The following is a 23,437-nucleotide window of genomic DNA, read 5'->3' as shown; positions in this document are numbered from 1 at the left end:
TACATCATATTGTTACAACATATTGCCACAATGTATGCCACCTAATAGCATCTGAAATTCTGAACCCATTGTTAAGATTGCGAGTATGCATATGATAGGCCACAAGTTAAATTTTCCACGCTCTATTAATAAGATATTAATATGTAATTTTGTATAGTCCTTCAATTCTAACTTATATGGACCCAAAAAAAAAGGGAAAAAAAAAGCATCTTCTTCATGTTCATAAAACATATTCCCATCTCCCTCCACGTTTCCTCTTGCAAGTTGCATTAGTGCATTACTAATTTAATTAGGAGTATCATTATTAGCATAAGTATCTGTCAATTCAATAATTTCCATTTGCTAGCAAGTCCACTTTTTGTAGGATAACCTAGTACCATAGTTTAATATTTAATTTAATAATAATATCTTATTACTATGATACCTATTGGCAATGGCATGTACTCAAGTACACTCAATTTTTTTTCCTAGTCATTTGAGCAAATTTCTTTTAAAAAAAAAAAAAAAAGGTTGAGCAGAAAATGGTTTATGGATAATTCACTTTAAATCCAAAGGGCTTTCATATGAAGCGTGTGATAGAGTATGTACGTAAACTGATCCTGAGTTTTAAATATTAGTCTAACCTTTTATTGAGTTGGTTCTTTAACATCTAGGGACTTGTTTGAGAAAGTCAAACTAATGTAAATAGCAAGCTAGTTAGCAGCTTTAATTATTTGGAAAAATTGAGTTTAATTAAATAGCATGCAAGTAGCTAACTATTGAAGCATAAAATATCAACAAAGAGGGTTAGCTTGAAATCATATGTAATATGACATAGCTAATTTAATAATTATCTTACGTACCATTGGAAATGATCGTATAAAAATTTACACTAAAGAATAAATAATAAGGATTTTTTTTTTTTTTTTTAATTTGGTGTAATCATGAAGGTGCATGTATATATCTATTGATATATCCAAAATTAATTTAACTTCAATTCAACCAAATGATAATCAAATCCATTGTACAACTTTATAAACTTGATCAAAACCAAAAATTACAAATTCATCACACAAACCTTAAATTATGAGCTAGTATTTATCTAAACTCACTATCATTTTTGATAATCCACTTTATTTGTTACCTAAATACGAGTAATTTAACATTGAAGTATGGGAGAAAAAACTCCTATAGAGTTTGAAGTTGTAATTAACCAAACTCACTAGAATCTTGTTAGGTTTCTCGAGTCCATTTCATCTTTGCTAAATAGTTGTAATTAACCAAACTCACTATTAAGTCTGCACAAACTACATCCAAGAAGGGGAAAGGACGGCTGTGTTGGACGGTTTCCACTTTCCATTTAACATCATCTCAACCTTTCGATTCACTATTTTTTATGTGTGATTAAGTCCAAAAGAAGTGATTGAAAATAACAAATACTTGTATAAGGTCATTCTCTTATACTATAGATACTTGAAAGAGACTCAATCATGATCAATTAAATAATATAAGGGCATCTTGACTCTATAAAAATATACCAATTATCAAATAAGCTCCTCCTCTCTTAGTCACCATTTGTCGCGTTTTTACTATTTTATAGATAGATCGGTGTAGGATGAGTTGAATGATCTAATTATATTGAAACTGAAGTTTTGAACCATCTCTTAATCCAGTCTTAACTAGTAAACTCAGCTTATTGATATTAATCATATATATATACGCAATACAATAGGAAACCTAACTCGCCTAAAACTCAACATAAATACACCAAACCGACTAATAAATAATTTGTGGACTCAACTTAATTTAGGAGTGAAAAGATGGAATTAAGATCGATATTCCTACTCCAAAGTTTCATCACAAATTTTTGTATGTGGCTGGCCACACGGTATGGCCAGCCACAATTTTTATTTTTTATTTTTTATTTTTAAATACCACAACTCTTCTCTCTCCTTTTTTCTTAGCTTCTTCTCCAAGCTAAATCACACATCACTAACAACCATATCTCTACTCTACCCATTTTCTCTCTCCTCTTTGCTAAATTGCTATAATTAAAGCCCGAAATTGTAGAAATTGGTTGTCAAATTGTTGTGAAAAATTGTGATTAATTATCCTTAAGATCATGAACAACATTTGAAGTAGTGAAATCGATGAGAACCAAAGAAATTTGATCGAGCTCCTTTTCTTCGTGGAATATCAAATCGAACATTCTACGTCAAAAATTGTAGGGTGTTACTAGTTTGGTCAGGGGTTACTTGTAGGGTGTTACTGGTTTGGTCAGGGATTACATGTAGGGTGTTACTGGTTTGGTCAGGGGTTACTTGTAGGGTGTTACTGATTTTGGTCAGGGGTTACTTGTTGGGTGTTACTGGTTTTGGTCAGGGGTTAGGTTACTTGTAGGGTGTTACTGGTTTGGTCAGGGGTTACTTGTAGGGTGTTACTGGTTTTGGTTGGGGGTTACTTGTAGGGTGTTACTGGTTTTGGTCGGGGGTTACTTGTAGGGTGTTACTGGTTTGGTATGGGGCCTACAAGTAACCCTTTTTTTTAAACCAACCTACAAGTAACCCTTGAATAAGTAACAAGTAACCATTGAATAAATAATTCATACAAGTAACCTTTGAAGTAACTCATATAAGTAACCCTTGAATTAACCCATACAAGTAACCCCTAAAAAAAAAAGTACCCTTGAAAAAAATATATAAGTAACTCCCGAAAAAAAAAATACAAGTAACCCCTGAAAATACAAGTAACCCTTGAATAAATAATCCATACAATTAACCCCTAAAAAAAATACAAGTAACTCCTGAAAAAAAAAAATACAAGTAACCCCTGAAAAAAAATACAAGTAACTCCTGAAAAAAAAATACAAGTAACTCCTGAAAAAAAAAATACAAGTAACCCCTGAAAAAAAAATTACAAGTAACTCTTGAAAAAAAAATACAAGTAACCCCTGAAAAATATAAGTAACCCTGACAAAATCAGTAACCCCGTTATGCACGTAAACAGTAACCCCGTTATGCGCGCGTCAGAATCTGTTATTTTTACTGACTTGACATCAGGCCACACGGTGTGGCCTGCTGCACCAAAAAAGCTCTGAAGTTTCATAGTATCACATGATCATAATCTTTTAACTAAATCATTTACTGCTTGATACGTTGACTATATAATCTTTTTTTTTTTTTTTTTTTTTTTGACTATATAATCATAATGAACCAATGAAGTGATAATTAAATATGAACGGAGGTCATATCTCAAATGAATAAATTTTCTGCAAGTTTAGCTTATTAGCAATGTAGCAATCAGAAGATTTGCATGATAAGAACGAACACACTGCACATCAATATAAACTTGTACTGGTACCTGTTTCTCCATCTCTATCTTTTCCTCCCAACATGCATGTCAAATCAAACCCCCTTCATCATTTTTGTTTGTACATATTGTTTGAGTGTCGTATGTTCTCTTCTTATATATCATCATTATTACATGACCCAAATATACCATATTTATATCATTTGTTCGATTATTATTTTTACTGAAATAAAACTATTTTTTTTGTTGATTAGAATTGCATATTGTCTATAATCAATTATATAGTTCTAATCAAAATCAAACTTATATAATATATTAGTGTTTTTTTATATAAAATTTACCTATTCATATTACTTTTACAATAAGTTAAATTATACAAGTATGATGTAGGGTTTGTTCACAATTACTAACTGAACTGATTGGAGCTAAAGTGAACTGAACAATGTACTAAACTGATTGGAGCTGAACTATATTGTATTGAATAAAGCTGAAATGAATATTTTATGAGAGAAGGAAATTAGAAGCTGAAATGAACTAAACTGATTAGAGTGAACTAAATTAAATTGAACTGAACTGAAATTAAGGTGAAGTGAACAGGTCCGTAGTCCACCAAAGCTAACAACAATAATACAATTGGGGTCCCATTATTCATTTTCATTTTCATTCAACAAATCTCATTATTAAAAACATTATGCATAATTACATGTATAAGACAAGTTAGGCTTTTATTCAAGAACGAAGAAGAGACTATTACGATTTTGCCAACTATCAAATCCATTACATCAACTCTAATGAATTGACAGCGATAAGAACAACGAGGGTTATCTCCACCGCTTCCCCTGTTTCGAGGCCCACCTCACCGTGTTTTCAGGCCTATCGCCGCCAAGCCTCCTTCTTCGACTGCTAGACATCATGGTTCCTTTTTCATGCCTCCATAGCCGCAAACAACGATGTATAAAGCTAGTGTTTGGGTCCAATTTAGTCAAAATTGGGCCTAAGCACTAAATGATCCAATTAAAAGCCCAAGGTCAAGGTACAACTCTCCAATTGTGCAAAAGTCAAAGGTCAGCCCACAAAGCAAGCCAATTGGGCTAAGGCCCAACCTCTCCATGTATGATGAGGTATAAAAGCCATCATATTGACACATTCACAGATTGATGTTCATATTCACATTGATATTCATATTCTGATTCATATGCTCATTCATACATTCGGATATATTCCATAAAAGCCTCAAGCTACAAATTCTCTTGCATAGTGTCTTCTTTTTACACATTGTACTGACTTTAGCATCGGAGGGGCCTTCCTCGGCAACACCCCCGAGGCTAGTTTACGTGTGTTTACTGTGCAGGAAACCTTCGGCCCAACATAACTTGGACCGAATCCAGTCTTCTCCATTTCAGCGGACCTTCGGCAAGGTCCCATTGTTTTCACCCGAAACAATTTGGCGCCGTCTGTGGGGAAGACTTTCAAAAATCTTTAAGCCAAATTCCTAACCAAGATCATCTTGCAATTATCTTAGCAGCCATGGCTAAGAACCGCAAGAGCAAAAGCCTCCGTCAAGGAGCGGGCGAAAAGCCTAAAACCCCTACACCATCGCCCTCGCCGGACCGGAACTCTCCCAAGGGTGCCGGCTCGGGGGGAGGATCATACAAGGAGGATTCCCTATCTCCCGTAATGCATGACTCTCAATATAGGCCGGATCACTCTCGGTCTAGCAGGGGTCAGTCTGATCATAGGACATATTCAGTGTCCCAAAGCCAACCGTCGGCTGCGCGGCCTCATTCCCACACTCGGCCGAGGACCCCTTTGACGGGGCCCAGTTCGGAAGAGGTGGCAAGAGCGCTGGCAGTACTCATGGAGGCAATGAGGGCACAAAATATGCCACCGCCTCGTGATCGAACTCCTCCGCATACCCGGCATCAGCGGAGGAAGTTAGACCATGACGGTGGGAAGCTTCCTTCCTTCCGGGAACTGGAAGAGTGGGAGGAGGATTCTTGGAAAAATGAAAAACAGAGGAAAAAGAACCCTCAATTATTAAAAGGATCCTCATCCTCAAGACCAGAAGCGCATAAGAGCAGCAGCTCAGCTTCTCGGCCAGAATCTACTCGCCGAGAACCTGAGACTGTTCGCAGAAGCGTCCTTGACCGACTCGGCGGCCGAGAACCGAGCGTGCGTAGTCGCCTCTCGTTCCCTGCAGCCGAGGCCCAGACTTCCCAGCCAGGGACGAAAACCACTCCTACCTCTCTAAGAGGGCGGAGCGCGGTCCCTTCGGCCAGGAACAAGGGCAAGGCCGTTATGCTACCCGCTAGTTCACCATTCGAGCAATGGATACTGGAAGAGCGCGTACCCACGGTTAAAATACCGTCGCATATCACATATGACGGGACCACGGATCCGAAGGACCACGTGGCCTCGTATGAGACTCATATGCATCTTTGCCCCAGATCCGAGGCGACTTGGTGCAAATATTTCCCAACCACTCTCAAGGAGGTCGCGCAAGCGTGGATCTCCAAGGGAGTAAGGCAAGGCTCCATAACAGGTTGGGATGATCTGTCCTCCAAGTTCAGGAGCAAGTTTTCCACGGCAAACCGCCGAGAGAAGACTACCGCAGAGCTCATGAGTCTGCAACAGGGGGAAACCGAAAGCCTCCGAGACTACCTGACCCGTTTCAGTAACGAGTCATCAAGCGTCTCCCAGCTGGACCAGGGGTTAGCTGTTTTTGCAATGCAGAATGGCCTTCAGCCAGGAAAATTCCTAGACTTCATGGTCATGCATACCCCGCAGACCTTGGAGGAAGCTCTTAGTGCTTCGGATAAGTTCATCCGAGCCGAAGAATGGAATAAAGCAAAAACCCAACCTCAATCCGGGGGAGGGAAACAGAGGCAAATACCCTTGTCTGAAGGCCAAGGCCATAAGGCAAAGGGAAAATCAAAGGCTCCGGAGCCATCTTTGGCCAACGACCTAAAGAGGGACAGATTTGCCTCATACACAGGCAGATACGAGTCCTACACTCCGCTCTCTCTTCCACGCGCCAAAATTTACAGTGTGACGAAGGAAGAGCAGAGTTACCGAAAGCCGCGACCACTCCCAGAGTGGTATCAGCGAAAAAATAAAAATCAGTGGTGTGAGTTCCACGAGTCTTCGGGCCACAACACTGAAGAGTGTATCCAACTGAAGGACCAGATAGAGGACATGGTCCGGAAGGGATACTTGAAAAAATACATCGCGGATCACCGCGAGAAAAAAGAATCCGAGAGGTCAGCAAAGGACCCTCGGCAGGACCTTGATTTCCCCCGGAAAAACAGTAAAAAGCCGGAGGGGAAATTCCCTCCGATCAATGTTATCTCGGGAGGAATATACTCGCGGAGGGAGCACAAGCGCCACCTTAGAGCTTTGACTCACCAGGTGAACAACGCTGACATTCAATCTCCCCAGTCGCCGGTGCCGAACATGACGTTCACAGCCGCCGACTGCCGGGGGATCACGTTCCCTCATGAGGATCCGTTGGTGATCATCGCCACGGTGGCCAACCACGACGTCAGTAAGGTCCTTGTTGACGGTGGCAGTGGAGCAAACATTCTGTTCCGAAAGGCCTACAATCAAATTAAGCTGAAGCCCAAGCACCTTACGCCGGTACCCTATCCGGTATCCGGGTTCAATGGGGCTTCAACTTATCCAGATGGAAAGGTGACACTTCCTATCACCATCGGTTGCGATGAGGCAGCCCAGAACGTCATGATTGAATTTTTGGTCATCGACGCTCCTTCAGTGTACAACGTGATTTTGGGGAGACCCATAATTCACGAGATCCAAGGGGTCGTCTCAACTTATCATCAGCTGATGATTTACGTCTCAGACGCCGGCTTCCCCGAAAGGATACAGGGCAACCAAAAGGACGCCCGAAGGTGCAACTACCTCAAGCCATCCAGTAGTCGCCCAGATGACGACAAGGATGAGGAGGGGAAAGGAAAAGAAAGAGAGCCAAGCACAAAAAAGCCGAAAGGCCTAAGTGCTTCGGCCCAAGGATCCGTGCCCAGAGAAAAAGGGCCCGAAAGGGAAAAGGCTAGCTCTTCAGCTGAGCCGCAAGACTCAGAGTGCCAGCCGAAGAACCCAAAGACTGGGACACCTGCTGACATTGGCAGCAGACCAGATTCTGAAGAGTCCAGTCCATCGGCAATGGACATGGACCAACAGACTGAAACAGTTGAGTTGGCCGAAGGAGATGCTGAGAAATGTGTAACAATCGGGATGGACCTTGATCCTAACACCCGTTGTGAACTTATTCAGCTCCTTCGGGATAACATAGATGTGTTTGCTTTCTCGGCAGCTGATATGCCCGGGATAAGTTCAGACCTCATCTCCCATAAGCTTAATGTTGACCCAACGTGTCGACCAGTTAAGCAAAAGAAGCGGAATTACTCCGCCAATAAGAACCGAGACATCGCAGCCGAAGTCAAAAAATTATTGGAGGCAGGATTCATTGAACCTTGCCAATATCCAGAATGGCTGGCAAATGTGGTGATGGTTCAGAAGCCCAATGGTACCTGGAGGATGTGCGTTGACTTCACGGACCTAAATAAGGCTTGTCCAAAGGATTTCTATCCCTTGCCGAGAATCGATCAGCTAGTCGATTCGACAAGTGGCCATGCCTTGCTTAGCTTCATGGACGCATTCTCGGGGTATCATCAGATCTTTATGCACCCCGACGATCGAGCCAAGACAGCATTCGTCACGAACGCTGGGGTATACAATTACAAAATGATGCCCTTCGGATTGAAAAATGCGGGGGCAACCTATCAAAGGCTGGTGGATCAAGTTTTCGCCGATCAAAAGGGCCAAAACATGGAAGTCTATGTTGACGATTCAATCGTCAAAAGCAAAAAACTAGAGGACCATGTAAAGGACCTGGCTGAAGCTTTCGCCACCTTGAGAAAGCATCAAATGAAGCTGAATCCGAAGAAGTGTGTCTTCGGTGTGAAGTCAGGGAAATTCCTGGGATTCATGGTCAGCAAAAGGGGGATTGATGCCAATCCCTCTAAAGTCAAAGCGGCGCTCGACCTTCCTGAGCCGAAAACGAAGCGGGATGTTCAGCGGCTCACCGGAAGAATGGCAGCCCTCTCGAGGTTCATTTCCAGAGCTTCGGATAAGGGGTTACCCTTCTTCAAAGCCCTGAAACTCCCGAAAACAAAAGAGCTTGTTTGGGAGGAAGAGCAAAAAGACGCCTTTCAACAGCTTCGGGAGCATCTGGCTCGACTCCCAACGCTGGCTAGCCCAGCTGAAGGAGAAACTTTATACCTATATGTGGCCGTTAGCCCGGCCACCATCAGCGCAGTATTGCTGAGGGAAGAGAGTAAGAGTCAACAACCGATCTATTTCGTCAGTCATACACTGACGGATGCCGAGACCCGCTATCCTCTACTCGAGAAAGTTGCTTTCGCGGTAGTAGTAGCTGCTCGGAAGCTGAGGCCCTATTTTGATTGCCATCAGATAGTGGTCTTAACTGATCAGCCGTTGGAAAAAGTTCTCGGCAAGGTTGAAAAATCTGGTAGGCTAGCCAAGTGGGCTTTTGAGCTCACCGAATTCAGCATCAGCTACCGTCCGAGGGCTGCCAGTAAGGCTCAAGCCCTAGCGGATTTCTTGGCCGAATGCTCATACCAAGAAGCGCTGGACAGTGAAAAGAAAGTCTGGACCGTGTTTACGGATGGGTCTTCCACCGAAAACGGTTCGGGGGCAGGAGTAGTGATAACTTCTCCCGAAGGCAAATCCTTTGAGTATGCACTAAAATTTTCTTTTAAGGCCTCGAACAATGAAGCCGAATATGAGGCAGCAATCGCCGGCCTACAATTATGCATCTCCTTGGAAGCCGATCATGTCTGCTTAAAAACAGACTCTCAGCTAGTTGCATATCAGATCAGTGGCAGCTACGAGGCCAAAGAGCCCTCCATGATAGCTTATCTTGCCAAGATCAAATCAGTCATTGCAGAGCTGAAAACTTTTGAGGTTCAGCTGATCCCAAGGGGTCAGAATACTCAAGCCGATGCACTCTCCAAACTTGCTAGTTCATCTTTTACCGAGCTGAACAGGTCTGTATATGTAGAAGTGCGTCGAGAGAGAAGTGTCGACGAAGCACCTGAAGTGTGCTGCGCTGACCCAGAGCCTAGTTGGATGGAACCCATCTTAGCTTTCAAGCTTCGGGGAGAAACTCCTGAGGATAAAGCTTTGGCCTCCAAGATGAAGAGAACCAGTTCTAGGTTCATTGTCTTCAGGGGGGAACTTCTGAAAAAGTCCTTCTCAGCCCCATTGCTGAAATGCGTGGGACCAACAGATGCAGATTATATCTTACGGGAGATTCACCTCGGCATCTGTGGGAACCATATTGGGGGAAGAACCTTAGCCCACAAGGCATTGAGGGCTGGATATTACTGGCCCACCATGATCGCAGATGCTAAGGAGCTGGTTCGGAAATGCGAAAAATGTCAAAAATATGCTCCAGTTATCCATCAGCCAGCAAGGGATCTTCAGCCGATCCTTAATCCACTCCCATTTTCCCAATGGGGACTGGATATACTGGGACCATTTCCAGAGGCTGTGTACCAGAAAAAATGGCTGATAGTTGGTGTCGACTACTTCAGTAAATGGATCGAGGCCGAAGCAGCCTCGAACATTACAGAGCAAACTGACAGAAAATTTATCTGGCAGAATATCATCACTCGCTTTGGCATCCCGAGAGTATTTGTCTTCGATCATGGGAGGCAATTTGATAACTTACCGCTGAAGCGGTATACAGATCAGTTCGGCATCAAACTGGCATATTCAGCAGTATGCCACCCGCAAAGTAACGGACAAGCCGAAGCAGCAAATAAACAGATCTTAAATGCCCTCAAGAAGAGGGTGGAAGATCAAAAGTCCAAATGGCTAGAGGAGCTCCCTGGAACCCTTTGGTCCCTTCGGACAACTGAAAAAGAGGCAACGGGCCACTCACCTTTTGAACTGGTGTATGGTGCCGAAGCCGTCCTTCCAGTGGAAATTGGCTCTGAGAGCCTTCGAGTGCACCATTTCTCGGCTGAGAATGAGCGACTGATAAGGGAATCTCTTGATTTCCTTGACGAAGTAAGAGACTCAGCCCGAGATAAAATGGCCGCCTATAAGCAGAGAGTCAGCAAATTTTATAACCGAAGGGTCCATGCAAGGCCTCTCAAAATTGGAGATCTTGTCCTTCGGAATGCTGCTGCAGTTCAGAAAGGCCGAATCCATGGGAAACTCTCAGCTACATGGGAAGGACCTTATGAAATTTATGATGAGCTTCAGCCAGGGACATACCGACTTCGGCAGTTGGATGGAACTGAGTTGAAGAATCACTGGAACGCTGATGTACTGAAAAAATACCATGTGTAAACCCTTCGGGGCAGAACAATCTTTGTAAGTACATTTTGAACTAATGAAAGGCCTTGGAGCCGCCATTTATATAAATATTTACAACTTTTTATCCTTTCAAAATTTTCTTTGTTCTATCTACTCTTTAAGGGTTTTTTATTCAGCCTCGTCTGAAACCTTCGCCTTCGGGTAACTGGGTTTCAGATTGCTGACAAAACTCGTCTTTTTAAAGAACACCGGTCTTTCAGCTGAAGTCAAACTTCAGTAAGACTTGTTCTCCAAAGACATGAGTCCATGGACAATTCTGGGATATTGCCTTAACTGAGCCTTGTATCTCAGAGAGCCATTATCCGAAACATTGCCTTAAGTTGGCCCTGTGTTTCGGGTATCCATTTTTCAAAGATAGACAGAAAATCAAGGATAACAGCAACAGTTGAAAATTTTTAAATCAGCCTCGTCTGAAACCTTCGCCTTCGGGTAACGGGGTTTCAGATGGCTGACAGAACTCGTCTTTTTAAAGAACACTGGTCTTTCAGCTGAAGTCAAACTTCAGTAAGACCTGTTCTCCAAAGACATTAGTCCATGGACAATTCTGGGATATTGCCTTAACTGAGCCTTGTATCCCAGAAAGCCATTATTCGAAACATTGCCTTCAGTTGGCCCTGTGCTTCGGATATGCGTCTTCTTTAAGAAAACTGGTCTTTCAGCTGAAGTCAAACTTCAGTAAGACTTGTTCCAAAGAGGTTAGTCCATGGACAATTCTGGGATATTGCCTTAACTGAGCCTTGTATCCCAGAAAGCAAATATCCAAAGCATTGCCTTCAGTTGGCCCTGTGCTTCGGATATGCATCTTCTTTAAGAAAACTGGTCTTTCAGCTGAAGTCAAACTTCAGTAAGACTTGTTCCAAAGAGGTTAGTCCATGGACAATTCTGGGATATTGCCTTAACTGAGCCTTGTATCCCAGAAAGCAAATATCCAAAGCATTGCCTTCAGTTGGCCCTGTGTTTCGGATATCCAACTTTCAGATGAAGTCAATCTTCAGTAAGACTTGTATCCCAGAAGCATTGCCTTCAGTTGGCCCTGTGTTTCGGATACCCATTTTGAAGAAGTGAAGAAATTGCTTATTCAGCTGAAGTCATATTTCAATTTCTGGGGGGGCAAGAAGCACTCAGTGCAAGTATGTTCGACAGAATTGAAGAAAAGAAACAGTAAAGCATTCAAAAATAAAGCAACTGAAGAAAAGAGCATCAGATTAATATTTCATGCTCAAAAATTGAGCTACAAGTTCAATAATTCAGTATCGGCAGCCGCCCACAAGCGGAAAATAACAGCTGCCGAAATACGTACATAAGCAAAAAAAATAAAACTGATGTACGACAAGGCAAGCTGAAGCAAAAAACAAGGCAAAAAACTCAGAAAGCGGCAAGTCTAAAGTTAAGCACATGATGAACCGCAAGATTCTGAAGACGACTGCCCGAGTTCCTATGCTTCAGCCTGAGGATCAGACTGATCAGCGTTGAGCCCCATGGTGGCCTCAGCCCCAGCAGCAGAAGAGGCGGGCTTTGCACTCTGCCGAGCCTCCCTTTCCCTCTGCTCAGCTTCCAACTCCAGTCTCTCAGCTTCCTCTTCGGCTTTCCTCAGCCTTAAGAATTTCAGCTTCGGCTGGAGTTGCATACTTCATATGAGGGTCTTCGGGATTCTGGACCCACTCAGCACATTTAGACCAGTCCAGCTTCGGCTCAGCATGAAGGCAGACTCTTCGGCATACTCGGAATCCGTTTCTGAAACCCATCTCATATTCCTCTTGGGTATAGACACGGACTTTGAGTAAAGCCTCAGCATCAGCCAGCTTCTTCTGGGTCTCCTCCAAGTCTTCCTTGGATTTCTTAAGCTCATCAGCGACCTTGGAGGAGGAACCTTTCAGCTCATTCAGCTCTTGCTGAATTTGGAAAGCCTTTGTCTGAGCTTGGGCCACTTCAACTTTCTGGATCAGCAGTTGATCCTCAGCCTCTTGGAATTTAGCTCTTTGGGCTTCAGTAGCAACAGCAGCCTCTGAGAGTTGGACGTCTTTGGCCAGGAGCAGCTCTTCAGCAGCCATTCGGCTGGCTTCAAGAGCCTCTAGACGTTGCTGCACTTCAGCTTGTGCAGCAGTTCCTTCCTGAATTCGGCTCTCAACAGCAGCCTTGAATTTGGAGACGTCCACTCCCATATGCTCCTGGAGGAATTTTTCCCCTTCCATCAGTGGGGGAAAAACTTCCTTCTCCATAGCATCGCAGAAGGTTTTGAGGGCTTCAGCAGCTCTCTTCTCATACTCCTCAACCTCCTGCTGCTTCTCTTCAGCTGCTGCTTGCTTCAGCTTAGCAAGCTTTACTTCCTCTTCAGCCACCTTCTTGTCGTGCACAACAGCGTCTACCCTATCTTGTAGGGTATCTATCAGCTCTACAGTGAGAGTCTGATTGTGCACGAACTGAAAACAGGAAGACAAAAATAAATAAATAAAAAAAAAATACATATATAAAGAGTTGAATTTCGGAGGAAATGAAGACAAGGAAAATTACCTGCATCATCAGCAGTTGGTTAGACCTGGCTGGGTCAGGAACTGATCTGCTGGATTCGCCCATCCCAGCAGTGGCCTTTAGCGACCAGATCCTTGCCCTGTCTACTTCGGACATGCCAGCAAAATTGCCGAAGTAGGCTGCAGCTCCTTCTCGGTTTTGACCCCATATGAGGTCCCAGATGTGGTCTGGGATTGGAATTCGGGGGGCCGAGAAACCCATTTCTCCAGAATGCAGAGTCTGGAAAGAGGGGAAGGATGACGATGGAGCTTGATTAGCTTTGGTTGTCTCAGCATCATCCATCTCAGAGGAGTCAATTACTATGACCTCCTCTTCTTCAGGGGTGAGGACGAAAGCCTCAACCTCTCTTGCGATGTCTGCCGTGAAGCCCTCAGCACTGGACATCACGGCATCCTTATTTTCGTGCTCAGCAGCACTCTTCTTGTTTTCTTCTTGGACCCCTCCCTTAGGTTCGGGAGTTCTCTGATCCACCTCCATCTCAGGAGGTGGCGGAGGGGTCTTTTGAGGTGATTGGGGTGGTGGCTGGGGAACCCTCGGCGATCCGTTGCCTTCCTCGGGTTCCCTTATTGCGACGCCGATGGTCATCGGCCTCCGCTGAAAGTCATGAGGGCCGATGATGGCCATCCTTCGGCGCCTTTTCAGAAGGGGCTGCTCGTCCATATCTGAGTCTGAAGACTCTTGTATTTGGTCTTCGGGACGAACAGGAGCTTTGCCTTCTCTGTGTCTGTTACTCTCTTCAGACTGTAACAGACAGGGGGGAAGAAGAATGTGAAAAAAAAAAAAAAAGAAAAAGAAAAAGTTGTCTGAAAGCTCACCGAGGTCTTCAGCAAAGCCTCGTCTTCTTCAGCTGCTCTAGCTGCAGCTTCGGCTTCAGCAGCTCTGGAGGACCCTTCTCCTCCTTCGCAAGCTTCGAGTACCCGTGCAACCTCTTCGGCTGTGCGGGCAGCTTCAGCTTCTTCGTCCAGCAGCTGAAACCAAGGGTCTCTCTTCTTCCACCAAGGCTTCTGCCTCTGATACAGAGCAACAGCCTCAATTTGGAAGTGGGAAGAGTCTAGATGAACTTCCCTATGCCTCGGCTCAGTGATAGACGGGGCCTGTTCAGTTACAACTCGCTCTCGGTTGACACCAAGACGAGCGTAGTTAATGCCAACGTTGGTCTCGTCCCGCTCTGAAAAAAGGAAAGGGGAAAGGTTAGCTCAGATAGATCGGCACAGCATAAAAAAGCAAAGCGAGAGAAGAAAAAGAGGTAGTTAAAAAGCCTCGGCCCCAGCCGAAGAAGCTTACCATCCTTAAACTTTCGGCTGAGGCCAACAGCTGCTAGCATGTTCTCTTGGAAAACGTAATGCGTATCGGGGAGCCAAGTCTCCGGGATATGCTGCATTCGACCACTCCCCCCCCGGTTCGGCAGCTTGCCGAAGATATGTTGCTGATCCAGGTTCGGATCCGCCCCGTTATCTGCGGGGGGACCTAGACTTCCCATTTCGGGATCAGGCTCAGCTAGGTACCGGGGAGCGCTGAAGACGCAAGGGTGGCCCGGATCTGTGGGTGCCCTAACCCAAATCCATTGACCTCTCCAGTCCTTGTCTGAAGAGTCGTTTGGCCACATGGTCAGGTATTGGGGCCGGGACTCAATCCGGTACCACCCAGAACCATGGCTTCCGTGCCCACTTTGAATATTTGGCACTAGCCGATGGAGCTTTTTGAAGCAGTGCAGGTTCGGCACATACTTGAAGAACTTGCAGACCCATAAGTATGTCATCACCCTTCGGATGCTGGTGGGGGTTAGCTGACATAGAGAGATGTTGTAATGGATCAGCAAGTCTCGGACGAATACGTCCAAAGGGAACCTCAGCCCGTACTGAAGCTGTCTCGTGTACACCCCCACATACCCCGGGGGTGGACGATGGATTCTATCGGATGCCGAGGGCATTCGGCACCAATACCCATCAGCTTCAAAAATGCCGTAATGCAACTCAATTTGCTCGGCAAATCGATATTGATCGGCGTTCTCTACCCACCATGAGTAGGGGCGGTTCTTTATCATAGCCGAAGCGACTTCGGCATTCTCCCATTCTGAAAACCCAGGGAGGATATCCCAAAGGACAGCGGGAACTTCATCATCCCGTCCAGAAGCGCTCGGCTCACCCGTTCTTTGAGGAGGAGCCGAGGAAAGGGGAGTCGCCCTAATCCCTTCAGCAGGGTCAGACTCCGGCCTTTGACCATTCCAGGTCCCAATCCTGTTCCTAGGATCGGGAATCGGCCTTGCTCTTCTTGGAGCACGGGCTCTACCTCTAACTCCTCTTGCCATTGATTATTTCGAAGAGAAAAGTCGAAAGAAAAGGGGAAGGAGTTCGAATTCGAAGAAAAATAAACTGAAATCAAAGGAATTTACCTTAATCTGAAGCGAAAGTTGTCGATTTACGAGTTCGTAGTGGCAAGTCTCAGTTTCTAAGCTTAATGCTCGGGGAATTTGCGAAGTTTTGATGCGGGTTCTTGGTTTCTCTCTTGAGAATTCTGGGTTTGTGTTGGTGAATAAGTGAGGAGAATGACGCGCCTCTGTTTATATCTCCAGGTACGGGATACGAGGAGTCTGTGTTTTAATTTCTCTTAAATACCCACTAAGTAACCATTAAACACATGATCTTGCGATTAAACTGCCCATTATCCGTCCAACTTCCGCAATCATTAACCGTTGTTATCTCATTAATTACGGTTTAAATTCAAATTTTTGGATCAATTAAATCATTTACTTCCCTCCTTTTCTGAATTAAATCAAACCCGACCCGTCATCCTTCCAAATCGGGTCTGGGGGGCAAGTTGTTTGGGTCCAATTTAGTCAAAATTGGGCCTAAGCACTAAATGATCCAATTAAAAGCCCAAGGTCAAGGTACAACTCTCCAATTGTGCAAAAGTCAAAGGTCAGCCCACAAAGCAAGCCAATTGGGCTAAGGCCCAACCTCTCCATGTATGATGAGGTATAAAAGCCATCATATTGACACATTCACAGATTGATGTTCATATTCACATTGATATTCATATTCTGATTCATATGCTCATTCATACATTCGGATATATTCCATAAAAGCCTCAAGCTACAAATTCTCTTGCATAGTGTCTTCTTTTTACACATTGTACTGACTTTAGCATCGGAGGGGCCTTCCTCGGCAACACCCCCGAGGCTAGTTTACGTGTGTTTACTGTGCAGGAAACCTTCGGCCCAACATAACTTGGACCGAATCCAGTCTTCTCCATTTCAGCGGACCTTCGGCAAGGTCCCATTGTTTTCACCCGAAACAGCTAGTTTTTAGCCTCTGTTTTGGCCTAAAGGTATGTGTAGGCGTCGTTCGAAGTGCGCCTACGTTAAACATGTGGTGAATATGATTGGCACTCTTAGCAAGTGGGAATTGACATAATACGATTAGGGACAAATAAAGTAGGGAGCCGCCAACAAGTTTTTAAGGAACTTGTAAACCGTTCACGGATCATAAAAAGGCAACCACGAATAAGGGACAACAAAGGCAACAACGATTGACCCGTGAAGGTTACACCCTATTCATAATCCATGAGATTACTAACTCCATATGGTTCGGAACCACGAAAGGAGGATCGGGGATGACGGTACGAAGTGAGTCATGGAGTCACATTCGCCCGTATTGGCCTCTACTCGATTCTTATAGTGAAAAGTAATTCCTGCGATCTCAAAGGCATACAAACAAAGATTCAATTTGCTCCAAACTATTATTAAGCTAAATTGGTTGAATATTAATGCAATATATAATTCTAAAATATTTGTGATCACTTGAATTAATTAACAAGATTAAAAAGGAACCTAAACCGGTTGTCCAAATTATCTTATTATGCGTGATTTTCAATTACATATTCCTTTTAAACATGCAATATGGTGATCAATAAAAAATATAATAGAATAAACATTAATATTAGAAGAAATTTAACAATAATAATGTTAGTCAAATCAAATATAAAATAACCTAATCATGATACTAGCAATATTAAATAATAAGAGTAATTAAGTGAATTAATTACTCACTTTCCGCATTTCCTTGAATTGTTATCATGAATAAATTGTTAGTAATTTCAATAAAAATATAAATCAAATGAAAATTAAATTAATTAAATATAGATTTGATTTGGTCCAAACCCTCAGTTATTTATACCTTTCACGCCTTGGTTAAAGTATAGAACTTCGGGTTTAGTATAGACTCCTTGGAGTGCTTAAGGAAGGAATGAAAGAATAGGGAGGCTAGTGTTTAGGCTAAAGAGGGAGAAGAGAATTATTTTGTGATCAAGCTTGTTGATGATTGAAAAAGGGGTGATATGAAATCTTTTTATAGAGAAAAAAGAGGGGTCGAAAAAACAAGATAAGATCCGAATTAAATCGGAATAAAGCTCGATAGACAACAGTTTTTGCGGTTTTTGTTTTTATCATATCTTTTAATCTAGAAATCGGAATATGATGAATAAGATATCGTTCGAAAGATCTTGAAGTCTAATTTCTAACCCAATTAGAATCAGATTAAAATATTTTGTAGAATAAAAGATATGGACGAAATAGTGAGACGGTGTCAGTTTTGGATAGAGTTTTTTATTTAATTCATATCTTTTTCGTTAGAGCTCGGAATTGATATTATAATATATCACTGGAAAGATAATTTCAAGGGCTATCCAACCATATAAAATTTGGATAAAAATATGATGCAAGAAAATAATATCTGTCTATCTTTAAACGTCTTTCAATTCGGATATAAATAGGATTTTTTAAAAAAGGAGTTTTATTCAATTTAAAACTATTTAATCTTATCTTTTCAAAAAAGATAATTAAGATATTTTAGAAACTTATAGAAGCTTCCAATTAATCCTAATTGGTTTAGGAATGGGATTAGATAATTTGGACCCTCCACATGATCATTGGGTCGTAGGTAAGGTGGGCTGAGGTTCGGTTTGGGCTCAGTTTAATATTTTAGCCATAACTTATTCGTTATAACTTGGATTTGGGCTTATAATATATCGTTGGAAAGCTATTTTCAAGCCCCATCCAAATATTCAATCATTGGACCCATATTATGGACCAAAATAAACTGGATCAAAAGTTTTTATAAAAAGGACACGAAATGAATGATTTTAAAGGACACGAAATGAATTATTTTAGATTTAAAGGTACGAAAAGAGGAAAATAAGTTATGGTTTGGGGAAATGGGCTAGGAATTGGGATGGTTTATGAAATGGAAATATGGATTTAAGCACTCCAAAAATTAAATACTCAACCCGACCAATAATGGCGGTGAAAGGTTGTTCATCATCGGGTTTGGTTTTGGGGAGACATTTTTAGGTGTCTACAGTATGTTATTCGTCCCTGTTTGTTTCGATGCTACTTTGGTGCAAAGCTCCTAGAATTCTCAGCGAATCAATTTCATTTGACTGGTTTTTGTTTGGTCCTAGTTTAATCAGCCCGTTCTTTGTGAAGTTTGTTTGTGTTAGTTCCCTTGGAAAACAAGGGGTTGTTTTTGTTAGGTTGTTGCTAGAGGTTTTTGCTCATTATTGTTTATGGAAAGCAAAATCATTTGCTTTAGGATACTTTAGTGTTCCCTCTAGAGTTATACCTTTTGGGAGGGGTTCTGGTCCTGTGATTTGTGACGCTTCTGCTGGTGGTTTTTTGAAGTTTGGCTTGGCCGTGCCTATGGATGTTGAGCAATTTCCTAATAGTGACTTAAAGTTTGAATGGGTCTCGGATGAGACCATGGATAAGACAAATAATTCTCTTGGGGTTGTAGGTAAACTTTGGATTGATAGAACAGTTAATTCAAATGCTCTAGTTGTAATGTTAAACCGTTTATGGAACCCTAGGTGTGGGATGGAAGTAAGGCGTATTGGAAAGAGCATCTTTTTCTTTCAATTCCACCATTGGAGAGATAAGGAGTTTGTAATGGAAGCTTGTCCCTGGTACTTTGATCGCCATATCTTAGTACTTTGCAATGTTGATGGCGAAAAAAGTTTTTCTCAACTTCCTCTCCACATGTCGCCCTTCTGGGTCAGGGTATTTAATTTTTCAGCTCTAAGCGGTATAACGGAAGTGAAGGCAAGAATCATTGGGAATAAAATTGGCTCTTTTATTGCACTTGATAGGTCTAATATCATTGGGACTTCTTACCTAAGAATTAGAATTATGATTGATCTTACCGCTCCTTTGGTAAAAGAGGTTTATTTATTTTTGAAAGGAGGATTTTCTCAACAAGTTACAGTGAAATATGAGAAATTGCCTCTTTTCTGTTATGTTTGCGGGAGATTAGGTCATGGAGAAAAGGATTGTGGCGATGTCTTGAAGGGTGTAGGTTCACTGTGTATGTACAGTGACTCTCTCTGTTCTTTTCCCTATCACGTGAAGAAGGGAAATCGAAGGGTAGGTGAGAAAGGCAGTACTTCTGGTGTGTGCAGACCTTTGGTCACATTTGGAGAGCGTACGACAATGGAATTAATGAAGGATTGTAGGATTTGTGGAAAGAGAAAACTGCCTCTAGAATTTAATGATATGGGAAACTGTATGGGGAGTGACAGAAGGAAAAGAGTCAAGGGAAGTGGAAAAGGTTAAGTGGTAAGGGGAATAGTAAGTCTGATAGACTAGAGAATTCTCTACAGTCGGGGTGTTTTGATAATGACAATGATAAGGGCAAAAGGTCTGTGAACCTCAATTTGATTAAGAATTGTGATAAGATGAGGTATGGGGTTAAAGTATTTGGTCCCTGTAAAAGATCTGGTTCAGAGCAGAATTTTTCACTCTCTCGTTTAGGTGATGAGGGTAATATATCTCCTTATCTGCAGTGTCTTAACCCTTTTAAAAAACGTAGAGGGTCTTCCAATCACCACCATTTGGGTTGCATTTTAGGTTTATCTTCTGAGGGTTCGGTGGCTCCCCGGGCTGAGCCACCACGGTTTCCATGAATGTGGCAGCCTGGAACTGTAGGGGTCTTGGAGCAGCGGACTCCCCTAAGGTTCCGTATATTGCTTTGTTAGTCCGCTCTTATGGTATTGATATTATGTTTTTAGTTGAAACCATAACTAGTGTTTCTATTGCTGTACAAAAGTTGTCCTCTTTAGCTTTTAGTGGGTTTTGTGGTATGGATTCTAATGGGCTTAGTGGAGGATTAGTTGTTTTTTGGTTTTCCCCCTTAAGGTAGTTCCTATTTCAGTCTCACCAAACGTAATATTTTGTGAAGTCCATGTTCCTGGTCAACTAATCAAGAATGTAGTTTTTGTATACGGATCACCTCACATTTCAGCTCGTAGGTCTGTTTGGGATGAGATTTCTACTATTCTTAGGACAATTGACAATGTTGTTTTACTAGGAGATTATAACCAAGTTGAATAATTAAAGGACAAAGTTGGTGGGTCCTTTAACATTCCTGGTCGTCAGGACTTTGTGGATTGGAAACTAAATGAGGAATTGATGGATGTTCCTTTTTCGGGACCTCCTTATACTTGGACTAATGGCCAATTAGATGCCTCGATTTTCGAGCGTCTAGATAAGGCTTATGCTTCTAGGAAATGGTTGGAGTCTTTTCCTGAGACTAATCTTATCCATCAACCTATTTTATTCTCTGATCATGGGGCGATTATTTTACGTGATACTCCTGTTATTTCAGCTAGGAAACGTCCTTATAGAATTGAGAATTGGTGTTTGTTATTTCGGGAAGTTTCCTTGCTTATTGGTACCAATTGGCAAGTTAATGCCCAGGGGTCTAAGATGTTTTCGGTATGTCGTCAATTGGATCATATTCGTCGTTTGTTATTGGCTTGGTGTGTTGTTCATAAGAAATCGTGGGGTATTGACTGGAGGAAGATAGAGACATCCATTTGCTCTTTATCCGGTACTTTGGCTACTGAGTCAGATCATATGAGATTTATTTCCGCGAGAAAGGAAGTTCTAGATAAATCCCAAGTTGAATTTCTTTATTGGAAACAGCGAGCTAAGATGAAATGGGATGCATTGGGAGAGGCGCCGACTCGGGTTTTGTTTGCTTCAGTGCAGGCTCGTAAACAACACAATAAGATTATTAGCTTGAAGGATGTTTTGGGTAATTGGGTATCGGATCCGGCTGGGATCTCGCAGATGTTAACTGATCATTTCTCGAACCTTGATCAATGTCATTCCACTTCCGTTGAAATTCCGGTCTTGGAGTGGGAAGATTTACAACTTCCCACTCTTTCTTCCTCTGCTTGTCAGGAGCTTATGTTACCTTTTTCAGATATGGATATCAAGGATGCTATGTTTCATATTGGCGATGAAAAATCTCCAGGTCCGGATGGGTATACGACAACCTTCCACTACGTGAAAAAATGAATTTGACACCGGTTCAAACCCGACCTAAGGCACCGGTTTGAACCGGTGCCAATGTTAGGGGTGCCAAAAAGGGGTTTAAAAAGGCACCGGTTCAAACCAGTGCCAAAACTTGAAATTGGCACCGGTTAACCGGTGCCAAAAATGGGTTTAAAAAAATGTGGAATTGTTTTTGGCACCGGTTAACCGGTGCCAAAAGTGCCAAATATTATAATTTTTTTTTTTGTTTTTTTTATTTTATTTTAGAACATCAAACAATTAAAAATCGAATCAAATTATTTAGAACACCAAAATATAGATCGAATTTCAATCAACATAATCAAAAATTTACAATATATAATCAAAACAATTTTACAATATACATCAATACAGTAGTAGTTCAATTACAACATATAAAAAAAATTACAATATAAATAAAAAAAATAAACTCAATATTCTTGCATCTTGAATTCTTGATTCTCCCTTTAAGATCTAACTCAAGATACCTGCACCAATTAAAGCAAAAAAAAAAAACGATTAATATAATTAAGCTTCCAAAAAAATTAAACCCAGGAAAAGTTAAAGAATTTCGAATTTAAATCGAATAAAATAAAAAAATCGAAAAATAAAAAATAAAATCAGTTGACAAGAAAAAAAAACCCAGAACATCATTTAAAAACCAAAATTGAACCCAGAAATTAAAAACCAAAATCAAAAATCTGGAAAAAAAAACTCAGAAAATAAAAAAAAATTCGAATTTAAATCGAAAAATAAAAAAGAAAATCCCAAAACAAACCCAGAACAAACCCAGAACAACAAACCCAGAACAAATCTTGCATCTTTAACGGATCTAAATCAAGTAAAAAAAATCAACAAACCCAAAACAAACCCAAAAACGCATGCATTAACCCAAAATGATTATTGTAACCGAAAATTAACCCAAAAATCGAAAAACAAAATCAAAATCGAAAAAATAACAATCGAAATTGAAAAAAATCAAAAGGAAAGCCAGAAAAAATAACAAGCGAAATCGAAAAAAAATCAAAAACCCAGAAAAAAAAATTAAAATCGAAATCGAAAAAATAACAATCGAAATCGAAAAAAATCAAAAACCCAGAAAAAAAAATTAAAATCGTAAAAAAAAACCGAGAAATCGCTTAAAAAAAATCAAAATCAATTGAAAGAAGAGTTTGAAATTAAAAAAATCAAAATCGAAAAAAAAATTTATTAAATTCGAATGAAAAACCTCAAAATCCGTGTTGCATGTTGTTGTCTTCGAATTTGTTGGTAGTTTTCGAGTGATAATAGCAAGGAGGAGGAGATCTAGCTACACTACAAGAAAACAGCAAAATTGCGACGGAAAAATTTCGTCGTAAACTATGTAAATTCCGTCGTAAAGTTGGTTTACGATGGAATTCCGTCGTAAATGGTTGTCGGAAAACCCTTTGTAGGAAAATGGCCATTTTACGATGGAAATTCTGTCGTAAACCAACTTTACGACGAAATTTACGACGGAAATAATATCGTCGGACTTGGAATTGGCCTTTGATGAAGTTCCGTCGCAAACTTTCGACGGAAAAAGTTCCGTCGCAAAGCTAGATTACGACGGAATTTTCCCTCGCAAAATACAATTTACGACGGAAAATTCCCTCGCAAAATATGATTTACGACGGAATATTTTCCGTCGTAAATCATATTTTGCGAGGGAAAATTCCGTCGCAAATATGTAAATTACGACGAAATATTCCGTCGCAAATTGTATTTCCAGCCCAAAACAAATTTTTGTAATTTTCTGCATTTTCAAACCTGGATTTTTTTAATGATAAATCGACAAAAAAAAAACCTAAATATGGAGTCCTAAAATTG

The 23,437-nt window shown here is 41.6% G+C and overlaps 1 long non-coding RNA gene across 1 annotated transcript; it reads right to left on the bottom strand.

The window, feature by feature from the left end:
* Positions 1-21,908: 21,908 nt before the first annotated feature.
* LOC110733251 lies at positions 21,909-22,892 on the bottom strand. The gene is made up of 2 exons (XR_002513621.1): positions 22,818-22,892; positions 21,909-22,077 (listed from the first exon to the last, which is right to left on the bottom strand). It is a non-coding gene; the product is annotated as an uncharacterized LOC110733251 (long non-coding RNA).
* Positions 22,893-23,437: the final 545 nt, after the last annotated feature.

The sequence above is a fragment of the Chenopodium quinoa genome, unplaced genomic scaffold, assembly GCF_001683475.1.
Source record: "Chenopodium quinoa cultivar QQ74 unplaced genomic scaffold, ASM168347v1, whole genome shotgun sequence".
Classification (NCBI taxonomy): Eukaryota; Viridiplantae; Streptophyta; class Magnoliopsida; order Caryophyllales; family Amaranthaceae; genus Chenopodium; species Chenopodium quinoa.
Note: the sequence above shows the minus strand (reverse complement) of the source record. Positions and strands in the feature narration are given on the sequence as shown.